This window comes from Lontra canadensis, unplaced genomic scaffold (assembly GCF_010015895.1).
Source record: "Lontra canadensis isolate GAN:19392208 unplaced genomic scaffold, GSC_riverotter_1.0 scaffold96, whole genome shotgun sequence".
In the NCBI taxonomy this organism is placed as follows: Eukaryota; Metazoa; Chordata; class Mammalia; order Carnivora; family Mustelidae; genus Lontra; species Lontra canadensis.
In genome coordinates this window covers 138,296-158,470 of record NW_022631090.1, presented here as the reverse complement: position 1 = coordinate 158,470, position 20,175 = coordinate 138,296, and the positions used below count along the sequence as shown (strand labels likewise).

The 20,175-nt window shown below is 41.9% G+C and overlaps 1 long non-coding RNA gene across 1 annotated transcript in view; it reads left to right on the top strand.

Annotated features, from left to right (window-relative positions):
• Positions 1–20,175, top strand: part of LOC116854863 — a 53,021-nt gene that overhangs the window by 3,290 nt on the left and 29,556 nt on the right. Inside the window, exon 3 of the long non-coding RNA XR_004380231.1 lies at positions 10,983–11,067. This is a non-coding gene — a long non-coding RNA (uncharacterized LOC116854863). The remainder of the gene's footprint in view (positions 1–10,982; positions 11,068–20,175) is intronic.

Here is a 20,175-nt window from a genome sequence, read left to right as displayed (position 1 = left end):
ATCCCTCTGAGCCACCCAGGTGCTCTGGATGCTTTCTTTAGAAGTGACATGGGAATCCACAATTCTGTTCCTTGGAATTCGGCAGCACAGTGGTTGGTTAGCAGCACCTGATACAGGTCCATTTCAATGGGGATGAAGAGAGTCTTTCTCATCCTTGTGAGTTGATATAGTTCACCTTGTGCTGAAGTAGCCAAAGATGTCACTTCAGTTACTTCCGAGGGAGTTGGAATTACATATCCGGCACCATATTTGCCATTTTCACCTTTCAAATAAGAACTGCCAGTGAGCCATGACAAATTAGCATCAACCAAAGGAGTTTCCTGTAAGTCATCACAGGGAGTCAGGAGGTGATCTGTCAGAGTCAAACAGTATTGTCTGAAGTATTGCTCTAGAAGAGGAAAGGAGAGTAGCAGAATTAAGGTTATTACAGTGAGAAAAAATTATGTGAAGAACTGTGAGCAAGAGGATTTCATAGGTGGCGAGATGATGGCTGAAAATTGTTGAGTGTGACGAGAATTTAGGTAGGGATGGAGGCTGATAGAGTATGAGGGTTGAGAACAACAGGATGATGAGGGATAACAATACTGTATTGTTCTGAGATCCCAGACAGAACCCCATTCACAGTCATTAGAATTTAGGACGGTTTCTATTTCCTGGGGGCACAAAGATGGTTAGAGGGGATCCCTGACTATTCTTTCAGTGGCCTTAACTAAAAGGGCAGTGGCAGGAACGGCTCTGAGGCAAGGGAAGGTATTCTCAGGCCACAGGGTCTAGCTGTTGGCTATATTACCCTATTGGTTTATGATGGTCCCCATGTTTTTGGTTGAATACCCCCAAGGTCCTTCCCTTCCCTGTCATATATAAAAGGGAAAAAAGGAAGTTGGTAATTGGGATGTCTAAGGGAAAGGAGATTTATTAAGCTTTCTTTTAAGGTATTAAAACTAGGATATCCTGATCATACCAATTAATGGGGTCAGGTTTGGTGTTCTTTAGTAATGTATGTAAAGGCTGAGCCATGAGAGAGGAAAGTTTGAAATTCATTTCTGATGCTAGGCCATCAGCCCACCTGAGAGAACCTTATAATGGGCACTTAGTTTTGGGGAAGTTCAGGATGCTATGAAGCTTACTTGGATCTACGTGGAGCCCTTGTTCTGAGATTAGGTGCCCTAAATAACAAATTTGAATTTGAACAAAATGCAGTTTTTCCTTGGAGACCTTGTGTCCCTTTTAGGCTAAAAATCAGATGGATGCTGTCTTCCTGTGAAAAGGGGACACATGATTAGTGTCCTTATAACTAGCTCTAGTGTCATTAGAGATGGAACAAATAAATGACATTAAAGGTTCAGAGAAGGAGACAAACCATGTGAGACTCTGGGGGAAAAACTGAGGGTTATAGAAGGGAGGGGTGGGGGATGGGGTAACTGGGTGATGGGTATTACAGAGGGCACATGTTGGGATGAACACTGGGTGTTATACACAACTAATGAATCATTGAACACTACAACAGAAATGTATGTACTATATGCTGGCTAACTGAACATAATCATAATAAAAAAAAAGGTTCATTTGCTTCACCTAGTTGGCTATTTTGGTTGTTGCTGTCAAATTATAGAATTTATTTCCCCCTTTTGAGAGAAAGAAATTCTAGCACAGTATTTCTCTAAGAAATCCTGGCCCAACAAGTGAATAGAGGCAGAGAAACTAAGGAAAAAGGTGGGTATCTCTCAGAGGGCTTAAATAAAAGGGGATAGGCTTAGAGACAGGAGCCTGTTGAGGTTTATTTGACACACCTTTCCCATTTGAATCGTGTTAATACTTGAGGCAGGGGCTATATTCGATAACAGTGGGGTTGAAAACGGAGGGCGTAGCTCTGGTGTCTGTAATGGCAGAGAGAGAGTCATTCCTAATCTGGAGAGTTGTTTCTCTAAACCAGCTAAGAGCAGGATTGGGAAAAGCCCCTGTAGTTCTTTGGAGTTCCATCATTGGGAGTTAGGAGGAGGGCACTTGGAAAGGTTGGTTAAAGCACGGAGGACACTTGGAATGCTTAAGCTTGTAATAGTCTTTTTTCCAATGCTGTGGCTTTTTGCAATAATGACAAAGATCATCAGGAGGGTTTTGTTTAGGGGCCTCCATTTGTTTTGTTGGAGTTGTAAATTACCAGCCTATTCTTAGGGCTTTCCCAAAACCTGTTCCTGGAATAAGATTCGGGCTTGTTCCCAGAAGCCCAATGAGCCCATGAATAATTATTATAGCCAGTTCCAAATTGTTTTCAGAGAAAATTCTGTTCTTTTAAATGTCAGATCCACGGGAGTAGCTTTTAACTCTGTGGTTGTGAATGGGCTGAACTGGGATCTTTCTTTTCTAGTTAAAAAGGACCAACATTGAGTGGGAAACTATGTCCACTCCTGGTTCAGTTAATTTAACAAATTAGCTCACCCACGTCCAAGATGATTCAGCTAAAAGGAAGACTACTAAAGTCCCTAATTTATAACTCCAATAAATGTTATTTCAGGTGTACAGTATAATGATTCAGCACTTCCATATATCACCCCATGCTCATCACAAAAAATGCTCTCCTTACCACATAGTCTATTTAATTCTAGGTTCACAGTTGTTTTTTTTTTTTTTTTTTAAGACAGTACTTGCGTGCACATGTATGCACACATGCGGGGAAGGGGCAGAAGGAGAGGGAAAGAGAGACTTAAGCAGGTGAGGCTTAATCTCAGGACCCTGAGATCATGACCTGAGCCAGAATCAAGAGTTGGATGCTTAACCCACTGAGGTAGTGCCACTGGTTCACAGGGTTCTAATTTGGTTCTCAGAAAAACGAGTTTGGGGAGGTCAGAAGTTCCCTCTAAGGTCATTGAAATTCTAAACTATTTTTGGTTAAGTTGATCCAGATAGTTAAAAATGTGCATGAGGAGGGACCATAGTTTTTAAATATAAAACCAGACAGGATCCCAGAAGAAGGACCTTTTTGAGAGTGTTTAGAAGATTGGGATCCCATTATTCAAAATCAGGGATTCAGAAAAACAAATGAATACTCACCAGAAAGGATGGAGTCTTTAAATCCCGAGTAAAGGCAAAGAGCTCAACCAAAAAGAGGGTGCTCAGAATCCAAGAGGAGAATTACTGAACCTGAAGTAGATGGAGACTTGATGAGCAGAGAGGGCTCTGTGTGGATGTCTCACTTGGTTTTGAGGGTCGTTGTCTTTCAGGGTTTGTCTCCTTAAGATCCCACTTCTGACCAATTTTAATGGGATTTCCTTTATTTTCACAGGGGGGAAGGCTAAAATTACTCTTTTGTGCTGCATTGACCTCTTGTAAAATCAGGAAGGCCTTGAATGGTCTAATCATAAGTTCCCTTTCCTACTTTTCTCCCCAGTAGGGTCCCCTAGCCAAACAACCCTTCTTATCAAATGGACTAGATGTAGTCCTGTGTGTTATCCCTGAGTAGTGGTTTCAGTTCCCTGTCAGCACAGTAATTCAAACAAGCCAATTACATACTCTCTTAAGAAGCAGGGGGTACCTCTTAATACTACACCCTCTTAATACTATAAAAAAAGGTACCTCTCACGGATCCTTCCAATTCATGCTACTTCAGAGTACAACCCTCTTATGTCCTGCATGGTATGCAGTGCCTCCTCTTTGAGACTGTGAACTTAGGTGACTGTTGATCTTTTCTGTCTAGAATTAGGTGATGTGTGTTTAGCCATCCCCGTAACTCAAGGGCAGGACTCCTGCCCTTAAAGGGGTGATGTGGAGATGATTAAAACCATTGTTATCACACATCATGATCCAACCACAGTCAAGGGGGAGCTGGTCAGTTTTACTAGCTGCTCCCTGACTGACTGTGCCATGATACAGTGAAGGCTGCCTAGGACAGGACCACCAGCTGCCAGTGGGCTTGTGCTCTGGCCTGTGTGGTACAGTGTTGTTTTTGTTCAGTGTTGCCATCTCTTCCTTCCCTAAAACATTTTCTCCTTAAGATAAGAATTGTAGTTAATTGACCAGATCTTTGCGTTTGGATTGTGTGTACCAGAGGTCTCTGAGGCTTCCACCTGTAAAAGTGGCAACATCACAGCATCCTAATTGGTCATCACTTGAATCCTTCATACCAGTGGTTGGGTTAGTGACTTGTTAGACAGTGACCACTGTTTCTAACCTGGTGACCACTACTAGATACTTGGGGCAGCCAGCCATGTGGTCATTGTGACTGTGTACTTCTGCAATGACCCTTTATGAGGTTTGCAGATAGGAAGAGGACTCTTAACCACAGGGAGAACTAATTAAGCATGGCACCTCTGGTTGCCTTAATAGTCCTTGTTCTGGGCAGGATCATGAGCTTGCGTATCTCCTGTGCTGTTGCTTCCCTTGCTACTGCCTGTACACTCTCCTGACTCCCAAGGGTATTGAAGAAGAGCACATCCATGGTGGCTTTTGGCCCAGGAATGGATGAGAAAAGGGGGAAAAGCATTCACTATTCAGCTGTTCTCCCAATGTAAGACCCCTATCCAATGCCAAACATTGCCGTAAGGGAGGCCCCTAACCCTAATGATCTGATTCTGAATGAAGAAATGTATAAATATAGCAGAGTAGAGCAGAACCCCCTGGAACAGAGTATATCAAGTGAAAAAACAAGTAAAAAGAAAGAAAAAAAAAAGAGTGCAACAAACCTGAGTAGAGGCAACTATAATATTGTGATTTGTAAGAAAGAAATAGGTATTTGGTCATTCAGATGACCAAAATATTTTTCATATTTATTTGGTCTTTGTCCATGGTTTCTGACTCACAGCTCCTAAAACCCGTGGAATTTCCTGTGGTAAGAGCTTTAAGGTTATCTTTTGTTATGTTAATGAGGTGACTTTGGGTCCTTTCTTAGATAACCTAAGAATGGGGGCTATTTGCCTCAAGGACCAACCATGTGGAAAGAGGGCTGAAACTTACAGTCTCATCCCAGACCTCCAAGGAGGAAAGAGGGGCTGGCTAGAGGTTGAATCAATAGCCAGTGGTCAATGATTTAATCAGTTACGCCTATGTAATGAAGCCTCTATGGAGATCAGAAGGATAGGGTTTGGAGAGCTCCTGAGTTGGTGAACATGCGATTTTCAGAGAATGGCATGCCTAGAGAGATCATGGAAACTCCCCACCCATTTCCACATACCTTTAACTGTGTATACCTTCCATCTGGCTGTTCCTGAGTCATATCCTTTTATAGTAAATGGTTATCTAGAGAATAAATGGGTTTCTTTGAGCTGCTCTAGCAAGTGAATCAAATCCTAGGAGCAGGTCATGGGAACCTTTGGTCTGTAGCTGGTTGCTCAGAAGCATAGGTAACAACCTGGTTGTAACAGGTAACAACTAGTATCTGAGGTGGTAGGGAGCAGTCTTGTAGACTGAACCCTTAACCTGTGGGATCTGATGCTCTCTCTAGATAGTGTCAGGATCAATTTGGACTGGATACTTTGCTGGTATCTGAAAATTGCTTGATAGTGTGTGGAGAGGACCCTCACCCACCCACCCACCAAGCTCCACGTGTGGAAATTAGGTCCAGGAACCCAAGAAAGGGAGGAAAAAAAATAAATTGAAACAAAGGTCCACAGCTTAATCCAATTGGAAATCCAATATTTACTGAAAGAATTTATACAACACAATAATAAAAGCCTCCTCCAAAAAACAAGACTGTAGAATCTGTCCAAATCTGAATCAGTGGACACTCTTGTAGGTGTCTTGAGAGGTTACTTCATTGTAGAGGCTTTAGTAACCCCCTGTCATGCTCCATGGAGTCTTTGGACCACCCATGATGTTGGGTTGGACAACAGGTAAATTGGATGTGGGCTTCTGATGCAAGAAACTGCCTGTCTTGGCCTTGCACTATACACCATTAGAATGACAATTGCTGGCCACATACTGAGCTATCCTCAAAGTAGAGGCTCTCAGAGACCCTGAGCCTATGACTCTCTGTACCCCATTGCCCAGTATGCCTTGGGTCGTGGAACTGGCACCCCACAACCTCAGCATGGCTAGTGAGGCCTCCTCAATAGAGGATAGAGTGAAACTTGAGCCTTCTAGCAGCAAATATCTCTTGTAGGAAGACATGGCCTTATCTGTTTTTACTCCCTTACCAGATATCATAATGGTCCAAGAAACCCCCCTCCCCCCACCAACCTCTTGGCTACTTGAGAAGCCCATTTCAATCAACTGATTCAACAACACTGGGAGTCTGTACACTACAGATGGTATTGTCACCATCATAGATATTACTGCTTCCCATCCCTTAACCAGGATGTCCATGATAAAATACAGGACAAAAGTGTCAGCACAATTGGCCAAACTTCAGGTAGTCATCTTAACACTAGATGTTCTGGCCATCAAATAGCCCCAGCTGCACATTTTTATAAACTCTTGGGCCATTGCTTACGAGTTGCCCCCTTTTGGGGTAAAGAACTCTGAGAATCACTTGTCTCACAGATACCCAAAATATAAATCAAGACATTATACTGAATTGGGTCCCCTACAAGTTCACATGCTGAAGCCCTAGCCCGCAATGTGACTGTATTTGGAGCTATGGCCTTTAGGGTGGTAATTAACTTTTAATAAGGTCATAAGTGTGCGGCCCTAATCCAATAGGATTGGGTCCTTATAAGACAATGAAGAGACTCCAAAGCTCACTCTCTCTCTCTCCACCCCCCTTGTCTCCCATTCTCCCTCCACACTCACATAAAGGGAAAGCTGTACATGGACATAGAAGACAGCCACCTGCCAAGGATAGAGGTCTCATCAGAAACCAACCCTGCTGGTGTTTTGATATTGGACTTCGAGTCTACAGAACTGTGAGAAAAAAAAAATTCTGCTGTTTAAGCCACCCAGTCTGTGGTATTTAGTTATGACAGCCCTAGCAGACTAATTCACAGGATAACAGATGTCTCTACATATACGGTCGATTGTTGTTATTTGTGGTAGTTATGTCCTGTAAAAGTCACCATGAGTACAGAATTAGTGAATAGGAAACTGTCTCTCCTAGGGGAAATAGAGGATTGGGTTCCTGTGAGCCTCTAGTCACAACAACATACTCATCCACCAATCAGTGCGTAAACTTTGCTTTTTGTGTTTCTGTTTAAAGACATCTTATTTTGTATATATTGTTGATTTATTTAAATTGATATTTAACATGTTGATGATTTACACTGAACTCACTGATAACATCCCTCTAATTCATGCCTAAAACGTGTATTTTCTCCACAAGGCACATCACAGCCTTCTTGTGTTTAGGAAAAGTCGACAGTTTGTCAGCATTAAACTTGGGGGCCAATTTAAACAGTGAAACCACTAACAAAAAGAACACAAATGTGAACAACATGGTACTAAATATACTGTTGGAAGGTCACCTGTTTATTGTATGAGAGATGAAGTAAGAAGCTGGAATGCTGCTTTGTCTAAACCTAGCTGAGAACTTGTGGGTCAGATGATTCAATTTTTTTTTTTTGTCACTCTGCACATGTTTGCAAATAACCACAAAAGTGCTGAGTGTTGATTTTGCAGTTACAAATAAGTTTTAGCAGGTAGACAAATTTGCAAAATAATGAAGATCAAGCATATTAAGGTTACAGTGTAAGGGCTTCAACAGGAAGTCCCTTGTGCCCTTTGGAATCCAAGATCTTATGGTTATGACCAAAGCACTCATTTCAGTTCTCAATACACATTGCTAAGCTCTTGAAAAAGGCAGTAAATGGAACTGGCAACTCCCCTATTGGCCTCAAGCTGCTTTTTTTAATTGACAGGTGTAATTAGCTCCTCAAAGAACTCCTGCTTAAGTTGCAAAAGTGGTAAATAGACCTCCTCTACAGACATTGTTATAAGCATTGGTTAACCTAAATTCATGTCCTCTAAGTACTCACTACACCAATGCCACACAGTTGCCTTTATTAGCCATGAAGGTGGGTACCTTTAAAGCTCATAGGTTTCAATAACCTCACCATGTGGCCCTCTCTTTTTTGGGCAAGTGACTATTCCATTTCCTAGGGAGGCACCACTACTCCCTAAGAGTCTCAGTTAACACCAAGGTTTAAACTGATGTGAAGGCATCAAGGACTCAGTTATGGTACAGGGACTAAAATTCATGTTCTATATTGTCTTGACATCTGGCAAAATTGGAAGGACCTCAGATGGTCTAATCAAAGTTCTCCTCCCTATGCTGTGCATGTAAATAAGTTCTCTTAGCCAAACAACCCTCCTTTCTGAACAGACCAGGTATAGTTCCGGCTTATCCCTAGCTAAGGGTTTCAATTCCCTGCCAGTTGTGGAATTATTCCAACAAGCCAATAGCATTCTCCTCTGGAAACCAGAGGTACTCTGTCCTCAACAGGGCAAAGCCTGACTCCTACAGACCTGGTTGATCACTCTGTTCCTGAGTGCAACTAGAGTGCAGCTCTCCCTGGTGCATTGTGTCCTCCTGTCTCAGGCTGGGAGTATATGTGACTGACACATGGTTGTCCTTGCATTTGTCCAGTGTCAGGTGTTGTGTGTTTGGCTATCCTCACCACCATAGGAAAGAATCCTTTTCTCCTTAATGGGGTGAATAGGAGGTGATCAAAATGGGGGTACAGAGCAATGGGAAGGACCCAAAACAGAGAAATGAGAGACAACTGTTTGAGAACAGATTTTAGCCCACTTTCTAGGGTGTGTGTGTATGTGTGTGTTGAGAACCTGGGGGACCCTACTCAGTGCTACCAATGGAAATTATTAGCCTTGGATGTGCAATCTATAGAAGTATATTCATGTGGCCTGAGATGGGTATACTTTGAACTTATTCTCGTGAAACATTTGAAGGTACAGATTATTTTTTTGTCGTGTTTTATTTAAGTTTAGGTCTGTAGATACCTGAAGAGTTGTTAAATAGTCAGCTATTCATGCCGATCATGCAGAAATATGTATTTGTTGTAGCCACAAGATGCTGAGCACTGGCACATGGGTAATGTATGATTGGAAACAGGTGGGAATACATTGCTTTAATTCAGGAATAATTCATCAACATACTTTGGAATATTGCAAAATGAAATTCTGTGATTGAAGATAATCTGGAATAAGTTTTCAAATGGCAAACCAGAAATGAACATGTACCCAAGGGGAAGAAAAGGGAGTTGGGCATTTCCAGGCAGCAGCTCTGCATTGTCCACAATCTCATATATCAAAGTGTGTTAGTGAACTCCCCCTGCAACACACACAGATTTGTGGGCACTGATGTTTCTTGGCCAACATATGAAAGATCCCATTTCCTAGTGTTGCTCAGGACCTGTTCTCATTCACAAGCCCCTTTTGGGGGTGAGGGTGTGTGGAATGGTCTCACTGAAGGTCTCAGGTGCCTTGCGCGAACATTTCAGAGCTCTTTAGAAACACCAGCTAAATTAGGTTCTTGGGCCCAATCCCAACATCTAGGCCCCATCCCAACATCCCAATTAGGTTCTTGTTTGAGAGTTCAGCTCAGTTATGACATTATCTACTAATTGCATCATATTGCACAGGTTGAGTGTTCAGTTCCACAAGACTTCCCTCCCCCTATACCAGATGCCAGTCGCAAGTCTAGGTTCTTACCTGTGCTTCTGACTGATTGCCTATAAAGGAGACATTATCACAGCCCTCTCCTAGGGTTTGACTCATTTGCTAGAGAAGTTCACAGAACTCAGAGAAACATTATACTTACTAGATATAAAAGGAAGTAACTCAGGAAGAACCAAATGGAAGAGATGCATAGGGCAAGATATAGGGAAAGGGTGCAAATTTTCTATGGCCTCTCCCGACCCACCGCTCTCCCTAAATCTCCATGTGTTTACCAACTCAGAAACTCTCAAACCCTGTCCTTTTGGGGTTTTTTATGGAGGCTTCATTGTATAGGTGTGATTAATTAAATCATTGGCCAATGGCTTGTGATTCAACTAACATCTCCTCTTCCCTCCCAGGAGGTCAGGGGAGTAGGGCTGGAAATTTCAGCCCTTTAATCACATGGTTGATTCTCTTGGCAAATAGCCTCTGTCTTTAGGTGCTTCCAAAAGTCACCTCACTCACATAACAAGAGACAACTCTGTCACTCTCAAAACTTAGGAAATTCCAGGATTTGGGGAGCTTTAAGCCAGGACCTGAGGAGGAAGACCAGATACATGTGAGAAATATATTTTGGTCATCTGAATGACCAAATATATATATTTCTTATAAATCACAATATCATACCAGTTCTTTGCGGGGCTACAGCTAGTTATTCATACTCACCCAAGACATCTTGAGGCAGAATGTACATGATTAATGAGAGATGCCAGATTCCAGAATGAATGTCTTTGAGAAGACAGCCAAGAATCTGAAATAAGTTTGTTTGGGTGAGGATCAAAAGGTTCTTTATATCATATGCTGTATGTCCTAGAAACAGGTGTACAAGAGCAAGGTTGACATAGATTTGATAACAAAATGCCCAGTCCCAGCCCAGGTAGGGGAAGTGTGACTTTGAGCTGGAGAATGTAAACTGGTCACCACAGCTCAAGAGGGTGTCAAGGGTGGAAGATTACTTTTCCTGGTTCTAATCAACCAACTTAGAGAGCTGTGTCCATGCTGATTGCAAGGTGGGGCTTTTTAGGGATTTGAAGTAATACATTTATCTGAGGTCTGCCACCTGCCTACTTCTTCCACTCTCCAATTCCCAGAATGTCTGCTGCTCCTCCATCATCCTACCTGATAATATGGACCCAGTCTTTGTGCCCCACCCTCTGGTTAAAAGCTGAAGAGGAAGGAAAAATCTGCCTCATTGCTGTGCTTCTGGCTAACTCACTGTGGGAAGAGAGTTGGGTAGGAGAGAAGGTGTGTACGCATACAACTATATGTTTGCCTGTGTACAGAAGGGAAAGCTCTGGAAAATTTACAGCTGGTGTGACCTCTGCTGTTTGTTCTCTGAGAAACAATATGGCATTTACTGATAACCAGTGACTTCTCTGTTTCAGCAAAAACTACAAATGAAATTGATTAAGAAGGTTTGGGGCAGGATGCTGACATGATATGATGTTCATCTGAGTCCAGCTTTTGAAGGTAAGCCACTTCTAGACCTGAGATCTGTATTAAGTTGAATAGAGCTGAGACACAGCAAACCAGTCCGATGAGGTAAGCTGACCAGTGACATACCTCCAGGCTTTACACTTCTACCTCTCCAGATCCCACCTTCCTGACCTGTAGTAGAGTACTCCTGGAATGCTAGTCCTCAGGCCATTTGCTCTGACTCTTGAGTTTCTCCCACTTTTCTGGCTTCATGTGCAAGATGCCTTCTGCTCTCTCCACACTCTCTTAGGAGGGTACAACAGTTGAGGCACGTTACCTAGTGGAACACAACCCACAGAAAGAGGTGTGCAGGCCAGATTTCCTATGTCTCTCAAGCTAGAATTTTCTGTACCATCGGCCATGCTCTATGGGGAGGGCACTTGAACACACATTCTTTTTTTTTTTAATGTTATGTTAGTCACCATTACAGTACATCATTAGTTTTTGATGTAGTGTTCCATGATTCAGTGTTAGCGTATAACACTGAGTGTACCATGCCATCTGTGCCCTCCTTAATACCCATCACCAGGCCAACCCATCCTCCCATCCCACTCCCTTCTAAAACCACCATTTGTTTTCCAGAATCCATAGTCTCTCGTGGTTCCTCTCCCCTTCTGAATCTCCCCCTTCATTTTCCCCTTCCTTCTCCTAATGTCCTCCATACTATTCCTTCTATTCCACATATGAGTGAAACCATATGATAATTGACGTTCTCTGCTTGACTTATTTACGCAGCATAATCCCTTCCAGTTCCATTCATGTCAGTGCAAATGGTGGGTACTCATCCTTTCTGATGGCTGAGTAATATTCTGTTGTATATATGGACCACATCTTCTTTATCCATTCATCTATTGAAAGGCATCTCGGATCTTTCCACAGTTTGGACATTGCTGCTATAAACGCTGGGGTACATGTGGCCCTTCTTTTCACTACATCTGTATCTTTGGGGTAAATATCTAGTCGTGCAATTGATGAATCATAGGGTAGCTCTATTTTTAATTTTTTGAGGGAGCTCCACACTGTTTTCCAAAGTGGCTGCACCAAACTACATTCCCACCAACAGTGTAAGAGGGTTCCCCTTCCTCTACAACCTCTTCAACACTTGTTCTTTCTTGCCTTGCCAAGTTTTGCCATTCTAATTGGTGTAAGGTGATATCTCATAGTGGTTTCAATTTGAATTTCTCTCATGACTAATGATGATGAACATTTTCTCATGTGTCTGTTAGCCATTTGTATGTCTTCTTTGGAGAAGTGTCTGTTCATGTCTTCTGCCCATTTTATGACTTGATTATTTGTTTTTTTGGGTGTTGAGTTTGAGAAGTCCTTTATAGATCTTGGATATCAGCCATTTGTCTGTAGTGTCACTTGCAAATATCTTCTCCTATTCCGTGGGTTGCCTCTTTGTTGACTGTTTTCTTTGCTGTGCAGAAGCTTCTGATCTTGATGAAGTCCCAAAAGTTCATTTTCGCTTTTGTTTCCTGCCTTTGGAGATGTGTCTTGAAAGAAGTTGCTGTGGTTGATGTTGAAGAGGTTACTGCCTATGTTCTCCTCTAGGATTTTGATGGATTCCTGTCTCACATTGAGGTCTTTCATCCATTTTGAGTTTATCTTTGTTTATGGTATAAGGGAATGGTTGAGTTTCATTCTTGTGTGTATAGTGGTCTAGTTTTCCCAGCACCATTTATTGAAGAGACTATCTTTTTTTCCATTGGATATTTTTTCCTGCTTTGTCAAAGATTATTTGACCATAGAGTTGAGGGTCCATATCTGCACTCTCTATTCAGTTCCATTGGTCTATATGTCTGTTTTTGTGCCAGTATCATGCTGTCTTGGTGATCACAGCTTTGTAATAAAGCTTGAAATCAAGCAATGTGATGCCCCCAGCTTTGTTTTTCTTTTTCAACATTTCCTTGGCAATTCAGGGTCTTTTCTGGTTCCATACAAATTTTAGGATTGTTTGTTCTAGCACTTTGAAAAATGCCATTGGTATTTTGATAGGGATGGCATTGAAAGTATAGATTGTTGGGCAGCAGAGACATTTTAACAATGTTTATTCTTCTGATCCATGAGCATGGTATGTTTTTCCATCTTTTTGTGTCATCCTCAAATTCTTTCATGAATGTTCTATAGTTCCTCAAGTATAGATCCTTTATCTCTTTGGTTAGGTTTATTCCAAGGTATCTTATGGTTTTTGGTGATATTGTAAATAGAATTGATTCTCTAATTTCCCTTTTTACAGTTTCATTGTTATTGTATAGTAAAGGAACTGATTTTTTTGCATTGATTTTGTATCCTGCCATATTATTGAATTACTCTATGAGTTCTAGTAATTTGGGGCTGGAGTCTTTTGGGTTTTCCACATAAGGTATCATGTCATCTGTGAAGAGAGAGAGTTTGACTTCTTTGCCAATTTGAATACATTTTACTTCTTTCTGTTGTCTGTTTACTATTGCTGGGACTTCTAGTACTATGTTGAACAATAGTGCCAAGAGTGGGCATCCTTGTCATGTTCCTGATCTTAAGAGAAAGGCTCTCAGCTTTTCCCCATAGAGCATGATATTCACTGAGGGTTTTTCATAGATGGATTTTATGAAATTGAGGAATATTCCCTCTAATCCTATACACTGAAGAGTTTTAATCAGGAAAGGACGCTGTATTTTGTCAAATGCTTTTTCTGCAACTGAGAGGACCATGTGGTTCTTGTCTTTTCTCTTATTTATGTGTTCTATCACATTGATTAATCTGCGAATGTTGAACCACACTTGCATCCCAGGGAAAAAAATCCCACTTGGTCGTGGTGGATAAGCCTTTTAATGTACTGTTGGATCCTATTAGCTAGGATCTTGTTGAGAATTTTGGCATCCCTATTCAGCAGGGATATTGGTCTGAAATTCTCCTTTGTGAGGGGTTCTTTGCCTGGTTTGGGGATCAAAGTAATGCTGGCATCATAGAATGAGTCTGAAAGTTTTCCTTCTGTTTCTGTTTTTTAAAAGAGCTTCAGGAGAATAGGTATTATTTCCTCTTTGAATGTTTGGTAGAATTCCCCAGCGAATCCATCAGATCCTGGACTCCTGTTCTTTTGGGAGATTTTTGATCACTGCTTCAATCTCGCTAATGATTATTGGTCTATTCACATTGTTAATTTCTTCCTTTCAGTCTTGGAAGTTTATAGGTTTCCAAGAATGCATCCCTTTCTTCCAGGTTGCTTAATTTATTGTCATATAGCTGTTGATAATAATTTCTGATAATTGTTTTTATTTCCTTGGTATTAGTTGTGACCTCTCCCCTTTCATCCATAATTTCTTTAATTTGGGTCCTTTCTCTTTTCTTTTGGATAAGTCTGGTCAGTGGTCTACCAATCTTATTCATCTTATTCATTCTTTCGAAGAAGGAGCTTCTAGTTTTGTTAATGTGTTCTACTTTATTTTTGGTTTCTAATTCAGTGATCTCTGCTCTAATCTTAGTTATTTCCCTTCTTGTGCATGGGTTAGGCTTAATTTGTTGTCGATTCTCTAGTTCTTTAAGGTGTGAAGACAGTTTGTATATTCGGGATTTCTGTATTTTTTTGAGTGAGGCTTGGATGGCTTTATATTTGTCCTTTAGGACCGCCTTTGCAATGTCCCATAGGTTTTGGACTGATGAGTCTTCATTCTCATTGGTTTCCATGAATTGTTTAAGTTCTTCTTTGATTTCCTGGTTGATTCAAACATTCTTAAGCAGGATGGTTTTTAGCTTCCAAGTGTTTACATTTCTTCCAATCTTTTCCTTGTGATTGAGTTCTAGTTTCAAAGCATTGTGGTCTGAGAATATACAGGGAACAATCTCATTCCTTTCATATCAGTTGAGACCTGATTTGTGACCCAATATGTGGTCTATTCTGGAGGGAGTTCCATGTGTGCTTGGGAAGAATGAGTATTCTGTTGTTTGAGGGTGGAATGTTCTGTATATATCTATGAGGTCCATCTGGTCCAGTATGTCATTCAAAGCTCTTGTTTCTTTGTTGATTTTCTGCTTAGTTGATCTGTCTATTGCTGAGAGTAGTGTGTTAAGATCCCCTACAATTGACGTATTCTTATCAATATGTCTCTTTATTTTGGTTAACAGTTGGCTTAGTAGTTGGCTGCTCCCATGTTGGGGATGTAGATATTTACAATTGTTAGATCTTCTTGTTGGATAGAGACTTGAAGAATGATATAGTGTGGTTCTGTATCTCTAACTATAGTCTTTAGCTTAAAATCCTAGTTGTCTGTTATGAAAATTGCTACCCCATCTTTCTCTTGAGGTCTGTTGGCATGAAAGATGGTTCTCCATCCCTTTACTTTCAGTCTGGATATATCTTTAGGTTAAAAATGAGTCTCTTATAGACAGCGTATGGATGGGTCCTATATTTTTATCCAATCTGCAACCCTATGCCATTTTATGGGAGCATTTAGGTCATTTATGTTGAGAGTGATTATTGAAAGATATGTTTTTATTATCATCATGTTGCCTATGAGGTCCTTGTTTCTATAGATTGTATATTTCTGTTCTGTATCACTCTTGGGGGCTTTCTTATTTTATAGAAATCCCCCCTTAATATTTCTTGCAGGACTGGCTTAGTGGTCACATATTCTTTCAGTTTCTGCCCTTCCTGTAAGCTCCTTACCACTCCATCCATTCTGAATGACAGCCTTGCCAGATAAAGAATTCTTAGCTGCATGTTATTCTCATTTAGTATGCTGAATATGTCTTTCCAGCCCTTTTGGCTTGCCAGATCTCTTTGGAAAGGTCTGACATTGTTCTGATGTTCTTCCCTCTGTATGGAAGGAATCTCTTTTCCCTAACTGCTCTTAAGATTGTTTCCTTGGTTGTAAGATTTGCAAGTTTTACTGTTACATGCCGGGGCATTGTTCTGTCCTTCTTGAACTTGGAAGGGGTCCTCTCTGCCTCTAGGACACAAATACTTTTTTCATACCCCAGATTAAGGAAGTTCTCAGCTATGATTTGGTCAAATATATTTTCTCTTCCTCTCTCTCTCTCTCCACTCCCTCAGGGATCCCAATAATTCTGATACTGGAATGTTTCATGGTAACATTTATTTCTGTAATTCTGTTTTCATGGATTTTAAGCTCTTTGTTCCAGGCTTCCTCCTGATCCTTCTTTTCTATCAGTTTGTCTTCTAGATCACTAATTTGTTCTTCTGCCTTGTTTACCCTGTCAGAGTATCTAGATTAGATTGGATCTCATTGATAGCATTTTTAAGTTCTGCCAGATCAGCTCTCATTTCTTACCTTAGAGAATCTATGTTGCCAGTAATAGTTTTCTCCAGCCTAGCTATTGTCTTCATAACTGTTACCCTGAAGTCTATTTCTGACATCTTGCTTATATGCATATCCATTAGATCTGTGGGGGAGGCCATTGTCTCTGGGTCCTCTCTTTGTTGGGTGTTCCTTCTCCTAGTCATTCTGTTGAGTTGTGGTTGAGGGGATGTACAGCCAAAAATATTAACCACAATCTAGACAATATGCACTCTGGGGATGTTCAGAGCAATTGGAAGCCACCACCAAAGAAAACCCAGCCAAAATGAAGCCCAGGAATAAGATTTATAAAGTACAAAAACACAAACAAACAAAAACCCACACAAAAAAAAAGACCAAAAAAAGGAGGAGGTGGTGAAGGGAAGGTGGCTATAATTCCTTGATGTACGCAAGGTAGGGTGTTTCAGTTCCTCCTGGGTGTGTTTTGTTTTCTTTGTTAGAGAACCCTACTTCCCAGAGATACAGGGAAATTAAAATTGGTATGTATATAAAGGTAGTATTGAAAAGGAAAAAGAAAACTACATTGAAGCTTATCTCTGTGTGTGTGTGTGTGTGTGTATATGTATATATGAAAAAGAAAAAAGTATATGTGTGAAAAAGTTCAAGTTAAAAAGTTACTATAGAATATGTTGTATTAAACATCTAGTTGAAATGATAAGTAGGTAAAAAAATCAGAAGAAACATGAGAAAGGATTAAAAAAAGGAGAGAGAGAGAGAGAGAGAGAAAAGTTGTATCTAAGAAATACACAGGCTGTGAGGCAACACAGGTGCTTAATATACGTTTTCCCCTGGTGTTGGGGTTTTTCAGTTTTATGTTGTCCTCGTTCTTTCAGCTTGTCTTCTGGGGGAGGGGCCTGCTGTGTTGTTCAGTCAATCCTGCTTGGGTGGAGTTGCCCTGCCCCCTACCAAGGGGCTGGGCTCCATGGAAACCAGTTTTTGGCTTCTTATTCTCTAGTGGCTTTTGTTCTTTGGTGGGTTTTCATGCCTTTCCAAGGGTCAGAGCAAAGGAAAATGTCTGCACCCAACCCCCCACCCCAGAGGAGAGAAGCCACAGTGTGCTCCTCTCTGAATCTTCCAGAACACACAGTCTTTCCCTTTGTAAGCACTGCTGAAAACTGCAGCCTCCCACAGGCAGTGCATGCCCCCCCGTGATCCTCTCAGTGGTGGACCCCAGCCCCTGCTTGTCTCTGCCCAGGCTGCCACCAAAATTGTGAGCTATCCCAGTCTGGGTGGGCCCAGGCCCTGGCAGTGGCCAGCCCTGGGTCTGCAGGCACAGATATGTCACATACGATGTCCTCTTGGGCATTGGTGGCCATGGAAGCAGAAGCCAGCCCCCCAAATCTGTGGGCTCAGGTCCATCGCCTGGTCCTAGCATTTGTCCCTTAAGCCCCTGTGTTCTTTTTGAGAGCTGTTATCAGTCTCTTCCTGTCCCACCACCACTGGTCTCCAAGTTATCACTGATCCCCAGGAACAGGATGCTTTTGCACTGCAGTATTACTTTCCAATTGACTAGCTTCTGGTGGCTCCCTCCCCTTTCTGTTTATCCTCCGATATCTGTCCATGCAATCCCAACTCTGTCCTTCATGCCTCTCGACTGATGATCTTCTGCCTCTGAGAGATCCAGATGTATAATCTTATATCTCAGGGTGATTTCATGGGTGTTTAGAGTGGCTTAGTAGATTTCTAGCTAAATTCCAGGGACTGGTTGAAATGGAGTTCCCCACTCCTCTGTCATCTTGCCTTGAAAATAGGCTGTAACCTTTTTGACATTGCCCATAGCAACTTTTTTCTAGATATGTCTCTTTCCAGAAAGTAGTCGCTTTTCTGTTCATGGAATTGCTGCTATTCTTTTTTTCAATCTCCTATTGAGTTTGTAGGTCTTCAGAATGGTTTGATAACTATCTAGCTGAATTCCTGGGACCAGATGAAATTTAGGTCTCCTACTCTTTCGCCATCCTGCTCCTCTCCCTGAACACACATTCTTTGTACCTTGGACACTCACCCTACTCAGTTTGTTAAAAACTGAGCACATGATCTTCGCTATTCAGACTTATTTGCCTGCCCAGGCCCCAGGTGCTTGACCCTCATCCCTTAGCCTTCAACTCACACCAAGTTTTACTGGCTCTACCTCCAGACAACATCTTATCTCTCCATTGATCATGGGCCCACAAGATTAGGCCTTAGGAATCTTGCTGCCAAATTACTGCAGCAACTTCCCAACCTCTCGTTTCCCTAATGTCAGTGTTGGTCCCTCCTGTCTATTCATAAACACACTACAATCAGCATGATCTTGATAAATGTAGCCTGATTACTGCAGGAAGTTTTGATGGCTTTATTTAACTTTCATATAAAATTCAAACTCTTTTGGCCTAGCATTCAGATCTTGAGAGCATAGATAAAAAATCACAAGGAAACTGAAGCCCATGAGTCAGTTTATTCCTATATTCCCTCCTAGGGCCCTCCCCCCTTCAGGAAGGGCAACTAACTTGGACCACACAGTTTTAAGGGACAGTAAAAGCTATCCTGTGTCCACAGAACAGGAGTGATGTTCTCTCGCCCAGGGAACACCCAAGAAACCTAAACCAATGGCCGACAAAAGAAAGGGTACATTCAATAGAAGTTCTATGGGAGTTTGAACTAGATACCAGTTCTAAAGGATTCATGAAGGCTAATGGTTCACACATATGCAAATAGATAGAGTTCTTTTGAATATTCATTGCCTCAACCCTAAAGAACACACAGCTGTGATGATTTGGCACCCGAAGGTAGATCACTAGGGCCACTATGTTTGTCATGGGAGCCACCTTGAAAGCAAAGGCCATTGCTGTAGGCCCTGAACTTTGAAAGTGTGTCACTTGATTGATTTCTCTTGACTCCATTGCTCCCTGCAGAGTGTGAAGGGATAAGGTGTGGTGCACATATTCCAAGGTGAGTGGACATCTGGGGACTGGGAAGCTCTAGTGGAGAGGGCAGAAGGCAGGCTTTTTTAATAACTTTACTCTATAAGGAACCAGTGCCTCTTTTAGGTGGATTCCCTAGGGAAGAGGTCAAAACTCTTGAGTGAGAGAGGGCTGGATATATGGGACTTCAGCTGTTAGAGCACAGCCAACTCCCTCCTTGCATGATACCAACATTTGGATCAACTGGGCCAAACACTGCTGGGTGTCAAGGGGGTAGCTCCCTCATTTCTTTCTTTCCTTGTTCTCTTGTATCTCAGCAAAAGCTAACCAATGAGCATTTAGGTACCATGCTCATTCTTCCTCTGTTTTTTTTTTTTGTTTGTTTAAAGATTTTATTTATTTATTTGAGAGAGAATGGAGAGCACAGAGCAGGGGGAGGGGCAGGGGGAGAAGGAAAAGCAGACTCCCCACTGGACAGGGAGATGTGGGGCTTGATCCCAGGACCTTGAGATCATGACCCGAGCCAAAGGTAGATGCTTAACTGACCGAGCCACCCAGGTGCCCCTCTTCCTCTGTTTTAAGGCAGGCAAGGTAGCTATATCTCAGCAGGCGTCCAGGGCCAAGGTGAGTGAGGGAACCAAGGGCCAATTTCTGGGGATTGTCAGGTGTGGATAGTCTGCATTATGTCTGAGACACCCCCCACCACCATCTTTCAAACTGATCTGTTTACAACCTGGTGCCTAAGTGACAGTGGGGATTGAGGGTGCGTGCTGGGTTACATTAAGCTTTCTTGGCATGCAGACCTGGGACATGGGAGAAAAGGTGGGTCCTTGGACTGATTTAGTCAAACGGTAAATAAAGGGGGAAATGCAAGAACAATGCAGGACCTTCTTTAGACAGAATCA